Here is a 5,290-nt window from a genome sequence, read left to right as displayed (position 1 = left end):
AATGATTGTTTTTCACCAAACTGAACCATCTGCAGAATCGCTGGGTTGCTGCAGTCTTTCTCTAGTTCTGCCGCTGTTCAATTTTGGCATTCCTCAACGTATAGTTTAACTTGCATTTTAACCACAAAGATGGGGGAGGTTGTGCATAAAATATATAGAAATATACATTATTCCACAAGTAAAGCAATATTGATGAATATTGCAATCTTATTTCTAATTTCTCTTTAATGGGAATATTCTTCTCGCTCTCTCGTCTTTTTTCTCTTTTGGTGAATTTTTATCTAGTAGCTGAAAAGCCTGCGATGGCCAGTATAAATTTTGTCTACTTATTCCTTGGTCCCTAAAATTTCTAAGCCCAAACATCCCAGAGTTGGGGGATTGAACCCACATTTCACGTAATATGAGAATTGCCACCCTTACCTCTACTCCCTATTTTGAGAATCAATATATTCTCGCAATGGGAGAATCAACAGCACATATTGACTTCTGGTTCATACCATATCCTGCAAAAATAGTCTCCTAGATGAGTTATAACTAAGTGACGATAAGGTTTTTCTTTATTCTGGAAGACCAGAAGCTTCTAAGTTGCAGGGGACATGATAATACTAATGAATCCTGTGAGTGTCAGCTCCCACAATGTTGCACATGCCAAAAGCTTTTAGACATGCAATAAATTCAAGGATGAAGGTACATATGGCATGGTAGGAAGCAACAGAAAATACAAATCCGGGATGAGATAAGTCAGGGAGGATCAATTATTTCCTTTTGTGATGGAAGGAGTCCAGAGGAATCAACCTAGAGCCTTGGAAAATTGCTGGTAGTCCCCCACACCCCAGGCATACTTCCGTATTGGAGGGACTATTAGTAAGAAAGCTTCTACCTGCAAGTGATGATAGAATATCCAATACGGTTGGCTTTCATAATGGCCCCCAAAGATATCCAGGTTCTAATCTGTAGAACCTGTGTGTGCTAATTTATATGATTTTGCAGATGTGATTAAGTTTAGGATTTTGACATGGGGTATTATTTGAATTATTCGGGTTATCCCATACTATGATTTTCAAAGGGGATAAAGTTACAGACACAGAAGGCAATGTGATGAAGAAGAGAAAATATTGAAAGTGCCACACATCTGGCTTTGAAGATGGGGGAAAGGGCCACAAGCCAAGCAATGCAAGAAATGCAGCTCTAGAAGCTGGAAAAGACAAGGAAACAGATTTTTCCCTAGAGTATCTGGAGGAAGCACAGCGTTGCTGACACCTTGATTTCAGCCCAGTGAAACTGATTTTGGAATTCTGATCTCCAGAATAGTAAGAGAATAAATGTGTGCTATTTTAAGCCACCAAGTTTGCAGTAATTTGTTATAGCAGTCATATAAAGCTAATACACCAAATAAGACATGGTTTAAACAACGAAGGTTTATCTTCTCACATCACAATAATTTTGGATTGGTAAGTTCAGGATCTCTGAGAAGTCCGGGACTCTAAGCCAATTTTTTTAAGAATCTCTTGGATCTTCTCTCTAGGTGGCAAAATGACAGCCCAGCCCTGAGCTTCATGCTGTGCTGTAACAACATCCAAAGACAGCAAGAAAGGGCAGGTCTTTATTTCGATGTATATCTCTCTTCTCTTAGGGTACACCTATTGAGTGGGACAATCAACACAATCTCCTACAGAGTCTCAGGTTTGGTTTCTGCTGATGGCATATAGGGCCTCCAATGTTCAGATAAGCCTTCGTAAAAACAAGTGTTAAACTCATGTGTTTTTACTGGCTTTGCCACTTTAACCACTGCACAAGTGCTGGATTTTGGAAGATGCGGCTGACTGATAGTCACAGAGATGGTCATCTTGTCCACCGGATTATTAATTAAAAGCTGTCTCTTCAGAAGTAAGTTTCACAAGAAACACAAATAACCCCATACTCTAGGTTCACCCACATACCTCTTCCCCAAACATTGTCACTACTCCTCAAATCCCAGACCAACCAACCAACCAACCAAGGAAATCATGTCAACATTTATTTAGATTATCTCTTCCTCCAGGAAAATGGGCAACCCAGTGGCAAACTCTGTCCACTGTCCTTCAGAATTACCCTGATGGAGATGTAACGCTGCACACCCACTCACAGCTGATTTTAGAACCCTGAAAGGAACGATTTGTTCCTGGAATCCATTCATTTTTCCCCTCAGTCAACACATCAAATGGAACTCCCCATGTCACCCTAGTTGTGGGTCATGGGGCAGGTGACACTTTATGCATCAGGATGTATGCTGGCAGTGAGAACAACTTATTTCTATTATTTGTGTGTTCTGGACTGGTTAGTGTCTAATACCATATATGCCATTTTCGTGTGATGATTAAGTGATGCTGGTCAGGCCCTACTTTATTGATTAGGAGGTCAGATAACACCCAGATCATGAAGAGCAATATGGTCTTCTAGTGTCAGACCCAGTCTCCATCTTCCAGATCCAAGTACTAGGGAAAGAGCTGTTCCTTCAAAGGAAACAAGTTATTTGATCAGGCAGGCATGACTTTGCTCATGTATCTTAGAGAAGTAGTTTTTGAAATTTATGGCCTGAGGACTCTGTAAGAAATGTATTTTAATTTCTAAGCCAGTACAAGACACTTAGAAGATCTTGAACAAAATAAACAAGTTCCAATAAATGTTGCCCTTACTACAGGCTATGAAAGCTGATATTTTCCTTCCTATTCTATCCCCTTTCACATTTTTTTAAAATGCTGCTCCAGACCTGTTAAACGGATTTCACAATCAGTAATGGGTCACAACACACAGTTTGAAACATGCTGCCCTAGAGGGCTCACAGTAATTCTCATACTGAGATTTGCTAGAGGAACCACAGAGCAACGCAGTCAGCTACAGAAAGTTCAAGCAAAATTGATTCTGCTGCTTCAAAAGGTCCAAATGCTTGCCCTGCAGGACCTGCTGAGGAAGTTTCTCTAGGTCACACTTAGGCCTAGCAGCCCACAGAGTCACCTGGCAAGTGGGTCTGAGCAGTAACCACTAATATCCTCTCCATTCCCATCAGATTTAAAGGGGCCCACCAAGCACGTTTCCTTCTCCATCACACAAGATGCAGCAAGGCAGATTTCACTTTTGAGATTACGTGCTTTAGGAGTGGGAAAGTTGTGATTTCAATAACCCAAGACACCTTAATTTTGAGAATCAACATGCCTCCAGGGAAGATGAAAGTTGCATCCCACTTTGCAAAGTTGGAGGACGGAGTTGACACAGGAGAAGTCCCTACCAGATGGAAAGAGGAGTGAGAGAGACCTCACTCACTTCTCTGAGTGGCGAGGGGGCTGGGAGGAGACTATACAGGAGATGTTCATGTGTTTGTGTTCAGGTTTATACAATAGTATTTAAAAAAAAAAAAAAACAGAAAGATAAGTTGGAACTCCAAAGCAGTGGGATTTTGTCCCCAGAAGATCCCAGGTAGAAGTAGCCATCAAGATTCCACTGGATCCCAAACACCAAGAAACTGTGGAGGAGATGCCCAGCTAGTGCCTGAAGACCATCAATTATGCCTCACAAGGAAACAGCAGCCAGAAGTTATCGCTCCATGGACAAGAACAGAGTCTGAACCTATAAAGTAGAACCCACAGAAAAGATTCACCACCCCCAGACTTCAGCAGGGGAGGAAACATAAACCACAAGATATCCAGAGGAGCCAGTTGTACCACGGTAGGCACTGGTGCCCGTAGCCAGCGAGAAGAGAGATGGTAAGAGTCCTGATGACACACAGTTCACACACGGGTCTGGATCCCTCACCTTATGAACTGTCCTTCCATCTGGGACTTAGGATGGGAAACAAAGAAACAGGCTTGAAAGGAAATTTGAATTTTCCTTTCTTTCAGTGGTAATGGAAGGTTCTTAGGAATTTTTAAACAATTATGAAAAATAATTAAACTATTAGATTTTATAGCATATGAGTTTAGAGGTATATGTAAGTGATCCTACTACAGTTTTGAACTAGATTTACATTTATGAAACCAAGTGAAAGTGTAATATTTAATGTGAAATTTAGTTGCGTACTAAATTACTTATGTTGAGCTACAGCGCATAAAGAAAGGAAAACGTCTCTGAAAAAAAACTATTGTGAACAATTAGAAAACGTAAGATGTATTCAGCAGTCAAAGAAATGTGGGACCCTGCAGAGTCTTAGCCCAGCTTCAATTTCACAGAAAAATATTATTACAAATCACACAATGCAAAACTGCACTGTACAAATAATAACTGAGACTAGAGATATAAAACTGCTTGGTCAAGGTTCTACACAAAGTTCACAGCAGAGCATGGAGTGGAATACAGATCGAGCTAGAACTAAAATATAGGTCTAGTACACTATCTATTCCCCAAATTAACAAACTTCTTTAAACTCTCTTTCAGGTATATGCAACCTAAATTTACAATTAGTGCTTAAAAGTGGAAGAGAACATCAGTATATTAAATTTCTCCTCAGTACACATCAGATGAAAAGGTGATACAGGAGATAAGTGAAATACTTCAATAACCTACTTCTGTGGTATTCATGTATTATGTATGAGCACGAAGGATATGTAATTGTCGTTATGACCTCCAAGAGGAGAGTAGAGGGTAAAGAAAATTTTTCATTAAGAACCTGCAATACACAAGTAAAACATACATAAGGAAGATAGATAATGATAACAACAATAGGAAATATTTAACATGTTTAAAGGCAGAAAGTTGCACTGGAGTAATAGATTTTATGTAAAACGGCATTTGTTTCAAAAATAATAATAAATTATATTTCTGACATATATTGGACCATATTCAGGTTCAATATTGGATCATATTCAAGGTTCATAGACAATCATATTTTAGATTAACATCACAACATTAAATAAGGACTTGAGTATAAAATCTTATTTGAGCAAACTTCTTTTCAGTCTCATAAATAATAGTCCTAGGTTCTAACCCACACTTTTCCTTCTTCCTAAAGGTAACATTAGTACCTACTTCCAATTCATTCATCTCCTTTGTTCTTATCACACTTTGCATCTTTTTTCAACCTCTAAATAGTGTGCCTCCCCTCTACAGTAGATGTTCTGGTTTAGCCCAGGGATTCTCCTTCTAGACTGAGGAGCTTCTTCCTCAATGCTGAATGCTCCCTCTTACTCCCAATTTTCCCATTCACATTTCCCTTCCTGTAATAACCCTCCACTGAAGAGAGCCATCTTGATCCTTGATGGAAGTCATCTCCCTTCCCAGGGCCTGCTGGCATCCAGAGAAAGGTGGATGTAAGGCCATG

Source organism: Pongo abelii, chromosome 22, assembly GCF_028885655.2.
Source record: "Pongo abelii isolate AG06213 chromosome 22, NHGRI_mPonAbe1-v2.0_pri, whole genome shotgun sequence".
In the NCBI taxonomy this organism is placed as follows: domain Eukaryota; kingdom Metazoa; phylum Chordata; class Mammalia; order Primates; family Hominidae; genus Pongo; species Pongo abelii.
Note: the sequence above shows the minus strand (reverse complement) of the source record.